The following is a 15,641-nucleotide window of genomic DNA, read 5'->3' as shown; positions in this document are numbered from 1 at the left end:
ACTTTTGAAAGCCACTTTTTATGCTTTCTAGCACTTGGTCTTTCATTTGACTAAAAAAAAAAAAGAAATCGTCTACTGAAAATTTCATGGCAGAACCTCTTTAAGTGTACATGATGTGAATACAATCTGAATTCACAACCAGCTGCGCCCATTTTCATCTGAATGCTCCACAAAGAAACATAAGGATAAAAAAGAGCGCCAACTTTGTTCGAGATGTCATCTTTTTCGTTAATCTCATATGAAAGAAGAGCTCACGAAAAGAGCACCGTTCTCTATTTCTATTTGTGCGGGCTTTCTGAAGTTTACTCCGCCTCTAGTTCACGCTGTCGCAACAAAATCGCCGCTTTAAACTACGCTTGGATTGTGGAGATTTACAGCACGAAGCGAGAGACCGAAATTTGCAGTTATTGCATGTTTTCCATTGTTCTTCTTTTTGCGTGGGATGCTCCCAGTTCGGGGAAATTATTTTCCGAGCTTCGGTTTCAGATTCTGAACCATCGGGAAATCTCTCCTTTAAAGTTTAACCATTGCAGAACGGCTTTTGTCGCCTTGTTTTCACAGTCGCCTCTTCATCTTTTTCGCGTCCCTGTCGACCTTTCATTTGTTTTTATTTCGATAACGCATCGTGGTTTCAGACTTCACACCGTTTTCTATTTCGCTTCGGCGATCGATCGACACGTCCTTTTTTTTTTTGACGTTGTTGTTGACATTGCAGTGCCGAAAACTGTCGCGTTTGTGTGGTAAATTTATCTAAAAGTTTGTTCAACATTGTCGTGGTTCTGTTTGCTCATGCTTTTTGAGCCTTTCCAGTATACCAAAAGAATTTTGCCGCATTTCTTGTTTTGTTTATTTATTTAACACCCCGTATGAATTATGTATGCCACCCTGACTCGTATACAGGAATTTATTTGGACGGGGGGAGGGGAAGGAAAGGAGGACGGTTGAAGACCTTCACTCGTTTAAAAACACTTATTTTGTTATTTACTTTCGGTAAAAGGTACCTCTGCATCAGGATAAATTCACGGGAGAAAAAATCTCTAGCCCCCCACCCCCACAACCACGGGCTCGCTGCTACCTGTACGCATTCCAGTGTTAGGTGGCTCAGGCATTCAGACAGTGTTTGTGGAAGGTGCACTGTACATCCTCGTCGACCGACTGGAAATTCGTCTTTGTGAATGGGGTTTGTAGAGTTCAAGGAGGGGATAATGCATATAGGCGATATATTCGACATATATGAATTTAGCGCTGAAAAGACAAACAGACGAGAGGTAACTCAACAAGCTCTACGAATAACTGTTTTATTGGAATGGAATGCAATGTGATATCTAGCATAGTATAGCGGAGACGAAACGAGGGCGCATCTCGACAAGGCCACTTAATAGGCTATAGCTGTCACATCCAAAGGCCCTATGTCGCTTTTATAAAGCAACGCGTCGCTAACGCAATCAGCTCTTAATCTCTCATGCGTCGGTCGGTCTTTGGTGCTGAAGTGTAGATGTGAAGTTTTCTCCAACTGACGCAGCAACAAATCTTTTAGATGAAGCGTTCTGTAACATACAGGGAATGTTGAAAGTCAGTGCTGGTGCGTCTCGTGTCGTTTCTAAGTTCACCCCGTCTGCGCTCAAAGTCTCCTGAGAGCGATTCGCTTTGATGTATCCTCAGAGTGAATCGCTAATGTATTACCGTCGGGCGCAAAACCGAGGGACAGCCGAAGTTTTTCGAAGCCTTGACTAGGCAATTAATAAGGGAACGGCCAACGCGGACCTCTAAAGCACCCACGGTAATTGAGACTCATCTGTTTGAGAAGTTGCGTGATCTTTGGTGTCGTTTTCGCTGAAATTAAGGTCGGAATCACAGGTGATGGCTGTCTTCCATTTCATTTTTTGCTTAGGAGGAATGCGATTGTTAGAATACAAGGTGCATGTGGATCTTAAAGGAGCATACGAGAATGGACCACCTTTAGCAACGAATGCGACGTGTGCCATAGGTAATGTTTGAACTGCTCTGGAGCTGAAGCTTGCTTCTATTACGCAAACGGTGCCATGCAAAACTATGACGGCAATGTGCGGGCTTCGTACTTTTCAGAATCCGCGCCCCCACCGCGCATGTTGACGCCCAGATAGGCCTCACCGAGCCTCTTTGTTATAATTAGGACCTTTTAGGACTGCTGCCTTTTCGATTTTATACTTGCATGATGGTTCTCTACGCCTATATTTTTATCAGGAGCTATACTGTCTTCGGTTGTTACTAATGACGTTTTCTGCGATATCTACCTATATGTTTCAATCTTTTTCTAGGTAATACTCTCAGCGCACTCTGCCTAACGCGACTGCTGTGCGTTTGATACCTCCATTTATTTGGAATTCCATCGCATTCGTAAGATGTACGCCATCTGCTGGGTCTTGCTGCGGACGAACATCCCCGCATTCCATCCCAATCGGCCTGAGTAGTTTCTTGTATGGCAGCAGACACACGTCACATTCCGTTGCGACTCTTCGCACCGGCATGTCTCTGTCTTCATTCTGCAGGCAGAGCTTTCCTTTGCGTATTTCTAAACCTCTACGGTCTTTCTTTTGTTCTCATTTTTATTCCTTGCTCGTCGACACCTGGTGGGGAAGCTAACGGGAGCGCTATGCTAATGGCGCTCGGTGGTGCTCCTCAGAGAAGACGAGAAGGTGATGAATGCGCCGACGTCGCGAGGTGCCGGGGGCTCGCGGTGACCTTTCAGGCGGTGGAGGCGGGTTTCTTTATCCGATCGTCGTGCCTTGACAGCGTCCGTCTTCTTTTTCCTCTATTTCGCAGCCTTTAGATGACGACGTGATTTCTTCGCTCTATCGCTGTCGACATGGTTGGTTGTTGAGGTAGTCGCTGTTTGATTTGAAGGGTGGAGCTTCTGGTTTTCAGACGGTTTCAAGATTGCGATAGTAGCAGGAGGCATTGTGCGACATGAAAAGTCCAGTCACTTGATTTATCTGCTCATAAGACCGAAGTGGAAAGGGGGTCTTAAAGTTGTCTCAGAGTAAAGACCCCGCCCCTCCCCCCCTTTTACGTCTTCCACTAAGAGAGATTCGCATTGGATTCGTGGGTACCAATTAAAATTCCCGATATACTTTAAGAGAGTATTTGAAACCTGTGACTGAACACCGAAAAAATGAGTGTTCCAAACGAACGAGCTCGTATGGTATGTTGACGAGCAATACCGAAGCCGTCCAGGACCTGTGTTTTTGAACCGCAAAAAATAAAAAAAACGAGCAGGAAAAGCATTTATTTCTAGAAAAGAAGGTGTCCTTGGTGTAAGGCGAGCTTGTTCCGCAAGTCTCATCCAAAAGTACTGGCTGCGTTCACTCCAAGGCGCCACGGGCATTTGTCGCGTGGCGTACCTTGTTGATCAAGTTGAGTGGTTTGTCTACACTATCGCCGGTTAGGAGCTTTGGCCACAACATTTTGGGTCACTAAACATTGCACTTCCAAGTAAGCAATTGGTTTCCGCAACGTGTACCTACATAGGCATGCACCCCCCGTCCAATACACACACGCACACGCACACGCACACGCACACACGCACACACACACACACACACACACACACACACACACACACACACACACACACACACATATATATATATATATATATATATATATATATATATATATATATATATATATATATATATATATATATATATATATATATATATATATAGGGGTTCTGGTAGGATAAGTGTGTGTGTGTGTGTGTGTGTGAGAGAGAAACGTCTCATATGTTGCCGCTGCTGTTTTGTCTAACTAACATAGCCTCTTTTCACTCTCTTCTTACTGTTAACATTGATTCCCTTCTTGCTCCCTGGTGTCGTGATTTCGCAAGATATAGTCTTGAGAGTAGAAATCTCTGTCTCTTTCCGAAATTCTCTGATCCTGTTTTTCACTTTTCAGGCTTTACAACGCGGGGTTTTGCTTTTTTGTGTGTGGTTGTCTTTTCTTTCTTAAAATTTGTTCTCTAGAAAGACTGAGAGTGGTTGAGTGTCTAATCCATCTATATTTTAGCCTAGCGTAGTGGCGTACGTGCATTTAGGGCGGTAGCTTGTGTCCATGGGGATAGAGGAGAAGGGGGCGAAGTGGGAAGGGCAAGTGCGAGTATCCGTGGGAGGATTCGGGAAGGTCGCTACACGAAGGAGAAGTTTCATGTTACCTCTCTCTGGCGCCTACGCTATTTTATTTCCCTCTCGATGGTGCTCATCGGTCACTTACTGCCCGTTTTTCACTAACCTATTTTCTTCTTATTTCCTGTTAATGCCTCCTTCTTCGTGGATATGGCTCTGGGCGGCTAGCACAGAAAACGCGCTGCCGGTAGTCATCGATCAACATGTCCTCCCGACGTCTGCCACATGAAAAGTGGATCATGAGGTGAGGCTGCGGAACAGAAAGAAAAAAAGTTGGGTTAACGTCGAGTAAAAGACAACCTAGCAACATGGAAGACACAGAACGTCAGGTTAGGCGTTTCGAACGGCTTTTTTTTTCATTTCTTGTTCATCAGGTTGAGTCCTTAGAGCTGCTCCGTCGAACACACGTGGTTGAGATATGGCCCTTGAAGGGCGTTACTCTTTCGTGCGTTCGTCGACATTGAACAAAACCATAGTTGAGGCTTGAGGCGTACTACTCCAGCGCTTTTATGCTATCGAAACGGCCATTTTTACTGTAAAAGAAAAAAACAAGCCGTCTTAATGTCACATTGACCTGTCTTTCATGGTGCTAGCTCGTGGCGTTTGTTGAAGTGTTTGTTGCAATGCGTTGAGAAAATCACTCGTAGTCGTTCTAGCTCTATCTCGCTCTTGCTCACTTTGGAATGTCGGTTGTCCTAAAAGGTTGTCGCGGGTAAAAGCGCCGAAGGCAGTGCTCGCTTTATTGTAGTCGTCAGATTTTCACCGGTGACTTTTGACTGTGAGGGTTTTAATGACTGCGAGGTGTGTGACTTTGTGAGTGCGCGATCTTCTCACCCTCTTTCTCCGTCTTTCAAACTCCCACATTCCTTTTCCTCAGTGTAAGGGTAGAGCCGACTGGTTAATATTCCTGCATTTGCTTTCTCTCCCGGTCTGTCCTTTCTTCGTTAACTTCGGTAGACTTTGGCGTCAACTTTTGGTCGACGAAATCCGTACCATCAGTGCACTCATAAACGTCAATGATATCTTCACAACTTACAGCTTCCTTCTGTCTGACCTCCGCGATAGAAACAATCGCGCAGGCGATGCAGAGCTCACGGGTCGCAGAGGCCTCTCAGAAAGGGGCGCGTGGTTGAGGTCTGCTCTCCTAGGTGGCCCAATGATAATAGATATCCTAGGGAGCCTTCTTGTGCGTGCCTCTGCGCCTCTGAAGGGGCGCACATCGATGCTCCCTAAAAAAACCTCCTGTTATTTTAATGAAGTATTCAGTTCATTTCTATGCGGACTGTAAAGTGACCCTGACATTCGGTAAACTTATTTTTCTGTTCTTTTTCCTCAATCACTCAGTGTAGGGTAGTCAACCGGAAGTTTTCTGGTTCTACGTCTTCGCTTCGGCCCTTTTTGTTTCCACTTTCTCGACGCTCCCTTGCCATACGTATCCAATACAAATACTAGCCTGATCTATTACCTCTCATGTGTGTGAGTTTCTGGATTTTCGAATACAGTCAAAAAGCTCAACTTCCGGTTGATGAGAATCGGACCAGAAGTGGCCAAAAAAGCATCACACAGTGTCAGCGCTATAAAAGGAGCGTTAAATCGTAGAGCATACAAGAACGGAACATGCTTATGATGTTATATAGCTCGCTGACACTCATGGCTTTTCGCCGCGTTTGCTCGTGTGTTTCGCCAGTCACAAGCTAAGAGCATGTACGAGGATAAGTCAGGAAGTATTTACACTTCTGTCATAACTTTTCGAATCCATGCACGGAGTTTGTCCTCTGTCTCCGCATATACTATAGTGTTTCTGCTGTTATACTTCGGCACACCATCTTTTTATTCGCTAATTCTGTTCTAGACAGGAGACTCAATTTTTGTGGTTTGCTAATATCTGTGCATATAGTCACTATGGTTCTCCAAAGCTATTCCACTTGTGGCGTTTTAAAACGCCTCTTACTTATATCCACCGCTGACTAGCTGATCCCTCCATGAAACATGAAACTCAGTGACCTGGAAAGATGCTTACCTTCTAGGAGTATTTTCGGCTAATTATTCAAGTGTTCTATGACCATATCGTGCGTTTTCAGTCTTTCCTTGCACCATGCACATGTCTAGACATTGCTCCGTTATGATGTTGTACTGAAGCAGCTATTTCATATGTCAAATGGCAAAGTACCGTCATGATAATTTTCCTTCTGACAACATATATTTCTGACAACACACTTTTTCTTATCATATACTTGTTTGCAAACTTTTTTGATACGAAACTCAGTCATCTGCTCAATTTCAACGCTTTTTGGATAAGGGTATATGTGCGCTCTTACAAGGCATGATTTTTTTTTCATCCGTGCTCGTAAGCCTTTTTTCCAACATGATTTTTTTCACGCGCAGCTGCGTTTTCAAAGGACGCCAAGCACACATTTCCTTGCATGGCCTCATTTGTGGTTTTGTTCGTAGGACCCTAAATTGCCAATCGGCCCACTGAAGTATAGATAATTTGCAACTCTGACGGGCGAAGTTAATTGATTGATATGTGGGGTTTAACGTCCCAAAACCACTATATGATTATGAGAGACGCCGTAGTGGAGGGCTCCGGAAATTTAGACCACCTGGGGTTCTTTGACGTGCACCCAAATCTGAGCACATGGGCCTACAACATTTCCGCCTCCATCGGAAATGCAGCCGCCGCAGCCGGGATTTGAACCCGCGCCCTGCGGGTCAGCAGCCGAGTACCTTAGCCACTAGACCACCGCGGCGGGGCTGACAGGCGAAGTTAGTTTTCAGGCAGACAGCTATGTTGATAAACGTTGCGTGCTAGTACGACATTACTTAGTGCCGAATCCGTTACACGTGGAGCACATCAGTAAAGGCCCCGGTGTATTGTTGTAGGGGGTGCATGGTAGAGAACCGCAGATGGTCGAAATTTTTGGAGTCCTCTGCGAAGGCGTGCGTCACAATCAGATTTTATCGTAAAACCTGAAAACCCGATGAACATTATTATTATTATTATTATTATTATTATTATTATTATTATTATTATTATTATTATTATTATTATTATTATTATTATGTGTGCCTCATATTTATTGCCTGAAAGTGGCGTACCGCAGCAGCATCTAGAAACTTCGTGGAATCGCAAAAGCCGAAAAGAGAGATTACATGGGCAGAAGGTACCAAATTTAGCCTCCGTTGAAGCAAGACTTCCGAAGCAATGGAAGTTGCCATATCAGTCGCAGTCGTTGTCAACGCTGTCCGGCATTGTCATTTCAGGCGCGAATATGCCGCTATGTGCTCGCAATCAACACGGTGCGGAAACTATGAAAGACTGAGCCTTCGGTTAGTCCGAAGGTGTCGCTGCATTGCGATACTTGCACTGCCCTGTTCATTTCTCTTAATTAAAGCGACGCCCAACCGGGCCCGCACCACTTGCGGTGTCTCGTTTGCTGTATGTTTGTTGGCAGGATCGCTTACTGTGTTACTTTCTCTTTCACAGGTAGGTGCAGGGATCTGGTTTCCCGCCTGCGTATACTCAGGTACTCGTGAGTGAAGCTTGACTTTTTTTGTTTTCCAATTTTCATATTTACGCATAGTTTAATAGCAAACCAAATAAATAGAACTGGCCGCAGAAGCATGGATCTCTGCTGCTTCATAATTACGGTGCCGGTACGCGATGTGTAAGCAGGAGCTAATGTCAGTCATCATCATCATCACCATCATCATCATCATCATCATCTCCACCACCGCCGCCGCCGCACTTTCTGTCTCGCCATCGCGCGTTTGCCTTCTCTTGGAATGCAGCCTGTTACTGTTAATGACCAGTGGTTATGCTGCCTACGCGCAGCGTGCCTTTTCCGTTCACGTTTCTTCTTTTTGATTTAGGTTGAATTAACCTTAACACCCGTTTATTCCCTGATCCCTCTGCTTTTTTTTCCTTGTTGATGAATGTTACACCTATAATTTTCCTTTTCATCGCTCTCTACATCTTCTTCAATAGGAGGCTCCGTGCAGCCCAACGTCGCCTATAGTGGCCGCGTGTAACACGGTGTGTAGCTGCCGCGTTAGTAGTCTTGAAACGAGCGAGTGCATTAAATGTGTCAATTTAGAGAGAGAGAGAGAGGGGGGTGAAAAAAGGAGAATTGAATAATCGCTTCTATCTCCTCAACTGTAAACCTCTGCATTCAATTATACGAAGTAATGTCTAAATGAGAAAGAGAGATAGAGACATAAGAGATGTTTGCATCTCTTATGCCTCTCTCTCTCTCTCATTACATACTTGATGCTTTGGCGAAAAAATTGGAAACTTCGAGTACGAAGCGACTTGTGCTTCGCAGTAGCAGCACCGAGAAACTAGGTTGAAAACGAAGGTGTTCATTAGCGAAACTGTGTAGATTAACTTAAGTGATCTTGTGATTCGCTCGGCGCGTACGTGGTTTCTGCCGCATCGGGTTATATCGCTAAAGTAATGGGATAAGTTATTCCGCTAGCGCTCCCTGGAATTTAGTAAAAACCTAAAAAAACTATGACGGAATAAGCAAAGCCGGCGATGCAGTGTGCTGGTCACAGATGAAGTGCACCGGCAATTTAAACTGCTGACCTTGTAGCGCTATGTTCCACGGTGCGGGCACCGTGACGTCATTTGGTTGCAAAGCAGGCCTCCGTCAGCGCACCTGCGAAGTGCGCTGTGACTTAACGAGGCCTGCTTTGACTTAACGAGGTCGACAGAGTGAGACCCTTCTACCCAGTGCTAATTTTGCGAAGGGAATTTCCTGGCAAGCAAGTTTACAGTCGTAAGAGTGCTTAAAGTGTTTTAACAACGAATCTGTTTTGAGCTATTGGTAACTTACGCACCGTCGTTGCGAAATTCCTCTGGTGGGGCTCACCCACAGGAATTGGGTAAGCGCCGCTACAGTGTACAGCGGGTGCGATAGAGTAACGAAAGCTACGCTAGGGGAAGGAGATCATAGCAAACACGTGAAAGAGAGAGAGAGAGAGAGAGAGAGAGAGAGAGAGAGAGAGAGAGAGAGAGAGAGAGAGAGAGAGAGAGAGAGAGAGAGAGAGAGAAGAGAAAGCGATAGCAAGGAAGAACGGAGAAATGGAGATTCATACCGAATAGAGACATAGCGAGATAAGAAGACAGATAGGTACATCGAAAGAGCAACAAATAGGCATAAACATAAAATAGAGAAAGAACAACAAAGAGCAAGACAAAAAGAGAAAGAAAAACGTGTATAGAGAAACAAAGACAGAGAAAGAAGCAGAAAGACAGATGAAGCGATGGAAAGACTGAGTAGCTATAAATGGTGATAATTCAAGGTGGAAGGAAGAAGAAAAAGGAAATACAGAGAAACGGGAAGAAGAAAAAGAAAATACAGAGAAACAATCAACGTCGCCCTAGGCTTGCGTAGTGTGAAGTTGCCGTCAATAACGGTGGAACTGCTTATGCTCGCCGTGGTTTCCCTTTCGGAAACACAGATGAACATCGTCACGAGCTTTGCTCGCGCTACCTACGTCTTCTTCATGTTCATCCTCTTCTGCTTCCGGGAGCAGGGGAACGGGCGCGCTTTATAAGTTCGTTGATATTTTGCCCAAGGAAGCAATTACGCGGAACAGCAGAACACAAAAATAGTACGACTTACTCAGTGCAGCAATAGTTGGCAAGTTAAATTATGTCGCATCCGTCGTATAGTGCGTCGTTATATTTTTAAACTCTGGCTATACATAGCCGGACCACGATGTAAATAAGTGTAGCTGTCAATCTGAGAGCGAGAATTGGTGAGCCCGAAGAAAGGAAAATCTAAAGCGACTATACAATTTAAGACTTAGAGATTGGAGAGTGTCGATTGCAATGAAAGAGAGTAACAGTTGCAAGATTTTTCGCTGCAATCGCCGGGTCTTTCGCGAGAATGCCGGTTTAAGCCGATTAGCAGCGCCCTTTTAGGGAAAGCCCACGTGTCGCGAAATTCCCGCCTCAGATATACACCTGTTGCCTCGCTGTGCGTTGAGAGCGTGCGCTGGTGCGATCCTGGCTGACATCGCGCGGCCAGGACAGTGGAACCGCTAATGGCCGCCATCGATTTGCCCTCTCCCGTCTCTCGCTCCACTTTTTTATAACGGAGGAACCGTCGATGCGTGGCAAAAGTGCTCGTGGGTGCGTTGAGGTCCACTGCGCTTCGCCGCTTTGCTTTGTGCTGTGGTCCACAGGGGTCGTCGCTGCCCGCCTTACGCGAGCGGGGATTGCTCTTTGTCGGACCGGCGACTTTTCTCCCGCCCTGAAACCTTTCGTTGCGTCGGCCGCTAGAAGTTCAAATTACATTAATGCAACAGTGCAAGCTGGTCTTCACGGTCTTCATCCGACCGTGAGCAAGGGTGCCGATGCTGCAGGTGCGTTCGAGAGCTCACTGCGGGAAAGGGGGGGGGGGGGGGGGCTTTTCAAATGAGAGAAATTGAAAAGAAAATTAAACCGCGCAACTGTATGCCGCAAAGTGCGGCAGTTCAGCAGTGATGATTAAGGGAAGGGAAGAGGAGACATTAGAAGAGAGAGTGTAAAGATATTGAGAAAGTATTAGAGGAGTTGGTGACGGTTGAAGGAGTCGCCGATGGAGCCTCGATCGGTGAGTGGTCGTCAAAAAGAGGACATCGTTGACGGGACAACCGCCAGCCACGAATTCCACCGAGCTTGTCTTGTTCACAGTAATAATATAAATTTGTTGTTGGGGTTTAACGTCCAAAAGCCACCATATATGACTGCGACGGACGCCGTATATAGTGGAGGTCTGCGGCAATTTCGTCCACCTGGTGTTCTTCAACATGCCCTTTAAGTCTTACTACACTAACCTCAACCGTTTTCATCTCCATCGAAAATACGCTCGTCGCGGCCGTGATTTGATCCCGTGACCTTGGGTCGAGCCCCTTCCACAAGACCACCGTGGCGGGTGCGGTTCTGCTCGCGTGATCGCCGTAACCCGCGCTTGTACTTCTTCACCGCTGATATTGCGGTGCTTTCACTTCTTCACCGCTGATATTGCGGTGCTTTAGTGGTTATGAGGCTCGACTGCTGGCTTGAAAGTCGCGGTATGTAATCCCGCCCGCGTCGGAGAGATGAAACGCAAGATAATGATGGGCTTCAATATAGCCGCATGCTGTAGAGCCGGTTGAAAGTTGCGGAACCTTCTACGATGGCATGCTACACTATCGCATTGTGAGAGTGGGACGTAACACCGCCGTAATTATATTATTTCTATTTTTTTTCTTTTTTCGTTCGCGTTTCGCACCTCACTGCACGTTATGCTGTGGCGTAGCTTAGCCGGAGAGCAGCGGCTGCATTACGATAGGGGTGAAATGCAAAAAAAAAAGGAGCAAAATAATAAAAGCGCTGCATGCTCCTAGTCTACAGCAGAGAAAGTGGGCACATTTCAGCTTGTTAACCATCTGCATTCAGAGTGCAGACCGGTCATTGGGCGTGTGCCGGTTCATCAAGATGATTATATGTTATCGACGCCGCACGGCGAAACTGTAACGCTTCTGCTGTAAATGGGATACCTGCGTATAGTTAGACGCGTGCGCTTGTTCCAAAAGACACGCATAGTTCAAATTCATAGCCTACCACTACACCGTAGCTTCACCGTGCATCCTAATTATACTGCTGGTTTTGGCTTGTGGAACTCCAGAACTCAACAATTTTTTTTGGTCACCGTAGTTCTGTCGCTAGCTCTGTTTTACCATTAAGCGAGAGCTTGGCAATAACCTCCTGACGATGCTTTCTAATTTCACGCACCAAAGCGCTGATGAGCGGTCGCTCGACTGTTGTTTCACTCACCTTGAACAAACACCAGCGGTACGTGAAATTGGCTCTAGAGTGTGAGCTCCTCCGCGTGATTGCTCGCTTAGTCTTTATCCAGAGTAAAAGTTCTCGCGTAAAAAAAAAAGGGGGGGGGGGCAGGCATCGTATATATTACTTCTTTTTCCTGTTGTGACTTCTCGTGGCGGACAGCGCTAAATTGTGTATATCACTGTGTCATGTGGAACTATTGGAAACGTGTGTTAGGTGTTAGTGGCGTTTCAATTTGATTCCGCGCTTTATGCGGAAGTGATTTAGTTGAACATTACGAAAATCTAATATTTAGGCTTTCTGTTTCAACGTTGGTGCATGCCCGCAACGTGCTAAAGCGTCTTCCAAAAGACCGAATGAAGTTTATCCATCCATTCATAAATTACTAAATTATAAAGTTATTCGAGCAGGTTAGGTATACCCGTGAAAATTTAGTAATCTCAGAATGACTCATTTGCTGCCTTGCAGCTTTCAAGCAGTTCAGGTGTGTGTGAGTGCGTGCGCATTTGTGTGCGCATCGTTTTCTTTTCTTTTCTTACACACGCATGCTAGTGCCTGTTTGAAAAATCCCGCGCGTTTCGTAGTGGAGGTTTTCCATTCACGTTGCTTGAAGGGCCGGCATAAAAAATGTCTCGTCATGTTGGCAAGGTATCAGCGAACCAGCTTACGCTGCTTGACGTAGTGTTTTGCCTTGAATGCCTTGATTTATAGGACCGCAGCTCGTCTTCAACTTGCCGTGCACTGCCATTCACTGGAAACAAGCTATAAAGAGCTTGCACCAATGTCGCTTGCATCTGTTTGGGCGGGGATCTTTCGTATTAGTTTGTGTACTGATGCTTTACGTCCACTTCTGAGCACAGGGATCAGTAATATTCAGTCTATTTCGAATCATTATGCGTGGTTGTTTTGTCAATTTCTCCAGTGATCGATCGCTTGTGATCAGTTTGGCAGGCTTGGTTTAACCACCGTTATCCTTATGTGGTACAGCGCGATAGGCCACCATGGTGGAGCTGTCTACCTGTTGTGGCCTCACACAGCAGGTGCGGTCAGCCCGCGTGCGAAAGTAAATACCCAATAAAATGCCATGGTGTGACATCCGCCGTGTTTGCTCTTTTCTCGTGAGTATGCAACGCACACTTTTAGGAAAGAAAGTGAGGGGAGACAGTGAGAGAGAAAAGGCGGCGTTCTTTCCCGTATCCCTCGTACTATTATATTCTGTTAACCCTCCTCTCTGTTCACCTGCCTGTCAATTTTGTAAGTCTCTGTTTCTTCCCCTTTGCTCTTGTTTCTTTTAAATTGACTTTTATCCGCCGCTTGTGATTGCGGCTTGACGCGTTCTTGTGCCCCGGGCACGGCTCGGGTGTTTAGAAAAGTACTCGGTGACATTATCGACTGGAGGCGCACCCGAGCGTGACCGTCATGCGTTGCGCACAGAGCCATCTCGCGGCACCTCTGAGAAAATCGGTATCGAGCTGTCTTGCTCGCCGCCAGGATGTAATGAACTGAACTGAACGCTGAACGGAACGCCCTCTTGTTTGTCTTGTTATCTAGCTAAGCACTGCTGTCGGAATCTTTGCGGGATCACAGTAGACAAAAATATGGAGACCCTGAAAGCGTTAGGTAGCAAATATCAAACTAAACCTTTGCACATATGTTTGTTCTTAAAGGGGTCATGACATGGCCACCCAACAATTGATGGTTTTTGGTGAACAACGAAGCTAGAAGGTTATATATGCTTGTACACGTGTGAAAAACTGGACTGTATAGAGATTATATCAGTCCAAAATAAGCCGTAGCAATGATTGGCTCTAAAATCCACCCACCGCCGGCGACCGCCTTTTTTCTATTGCATGCGTGGCGTCGCAAGCCGTAAGAACCAGTGCCGTCGTCTGCATGCTGCCATACAGTACCTTCCGCTCGCGGTCAGTGTGTTCACTGGGTGGCGAGTGTTGCTTGCCGCGTGGTGCGCACATGTCAGTGTACCACAAGTGTTGCGGCGTGTTACTGGTGCCATCGCCATGCCGTCGACCGCAGCATCACCTCACGATTCGAGTAGTGGTTCTTGGTGCAGCAGAAGTGGCAACGACGTCGTGTACGTGGCGCACTTTGAATTCGACCGCATCGCCACCTGCTTAAGCGACGAAGGAAGCGTCGAAGACGGGGTGAACGAAGACGCCGATGACATCAACGTTGTTTCAGACGTTGCAGACGACCTTCCGAAGTGATAAGTAGTTTTCTCTCGAGCGTGCCAGGTTGACAAGTGAGCTTGGGATACGGTGGTCTGTCGACGCTGCATTCGCGAATAAGTGTTAATTACTTTGAGCAGTGGAATTGGCAACACGTGCAAATTTTCGCTTACTATGCATACGCGCATGCACGACTTTCTGTGCTGAACTTAATAAATAAGTGATCGTAGCACTGCTACATGTTGGCACTGTTGTTTTTCGATGGTTGTTGCGTGCGGCACATGTACACATTAGACGAAGGGAACGACATGTCAGTGCGACGCTATAGGGGTCACACACGATATACATTTTGGCCGAATATTTTCTTGAGATCTCTCATTTGCACTCGGTTCCGGTAAAAAAAAAACAAGTGGGACGCGCTTAACCATGGCACTGCCTGCGAGGAGTTTCAATAAATGTCCGTAGTGGCAAACGGCAGATGCGTTCCACATTCATAGAGCACTTTTTGGCCTCAGACAGTTTGACAAAAATTTATGTAAGTACCCAGTCTACATCGGTGAGGCGGTGGCATTGTTTCAAACGCTGCTAGTCATTTAGTTCCAGTGGCAACTTGAACAACGTAAAAAAAAGCTCGATTGCAAGCGCGCATGACCACAGAACACGATCGTCATCCGCATTGCAGACCGTGCAGCAGCTCGCCCTGCAAGCGGCCCATTAGGTCAAGACTAGCGAGCGTGCCTGTGTTGCCCGATTCTCAGCCCGCTCTCTAGTTTATAAAAATATTCGATTATCGATTAACGGCGTCACCAAATGCCCTAAACTTTAGCCATATTGTCTGTGAACGTACAAGGATCAACCGCAACAGCACAGATTACGGTCGAAAATGGGGTGTCATGACCACTTTAATGCAGATACAGGGGCAAGTGTATTGAGAACGCACGTTTTCTGTTACAACGTTTTCTGTTACAAATAGCAGCGATGGCGTAGAGGTTAGAGCATCCACCTCGCATGCAAAAGATCCGTGGTTCAAATCCCGGTGCCGCGCAGTTCCCAACCGGATAAAAAAAAAAATCCGCGTGGTGATCGAACTGCATTACGAGGCCTGCAGCCTCACCGGTAACCACCGCCGGGAATGCACTCCCTCACCAGAGAAGGATTGGCCACCCTGGTGCAGTATGTGGCCACTACATCCCACATGCATACGTCAAATACATACATACATACATACATACATACATACATACATACATACATACATACATACATACATACACGCATACATGCATACATACATACACGCATACATATATACATGCATACATACGTACATACATACAGATATATTGATAGACAGACAGACGCAAACGGGGTGAGAGAGGTGAACTAAATTTCTAAAGATGTGTCGATGACCAGCCCGCATCCGAGGCTTTGACGGAAGACTTAGCTCTCGCCCACGCAACTTGTAACACC

At 46.1% G+C, this 15,641-nt stretch overlaps 1 protein-coding gene across 7 annotated transcripts in view; it reads left to right on the top strand.

Annotated features, from left to right (window-relative positions):
- Positions 1-15,641, top strand: part of LOC119174335 (cytochrome b5 reductase 4) — a 323,373-nt gene that overhangs the window by 67,294 nt on the left and 240,438 nt on the right. For 2 of the 7 annotated variants that reach the window (XM_075895762.1, XM_075895765.1), the window contains exon 3: positions 7,651-7,690. The exons of the other annotated variants lie outside the window; for them this stretch is intronic. The gene's annotated coding sequence lies outside the window, so the exon portion shown is untranslated. The remainder of the gene's footprint in view (positions 1-7,650; positions 7,691-15,641) is intronic. 7 annotated transcript variants of the gene reach the window in all.

The sequence above is a fragment of the Rhipicephalus microplus genome, chromosome 5 (genome assembly GCF_043290135.1).
Source record: "Rhipicephalus microplus isolate Deutch F79 chromosome 5, USDA_Rmic, whole genome shotgun sequence".
Lineage (NCBI taxonomy): Eukaryota > Metazoa > Arthropoda > Arachnida > Ixodida > Ixodidae > Rhipicephalus > Rhipicephalus microplus.
Note: the sequence above shows the minus strand (reverse complement) of the source record. Positions and strands in the feature narration are given on the sequence as shown.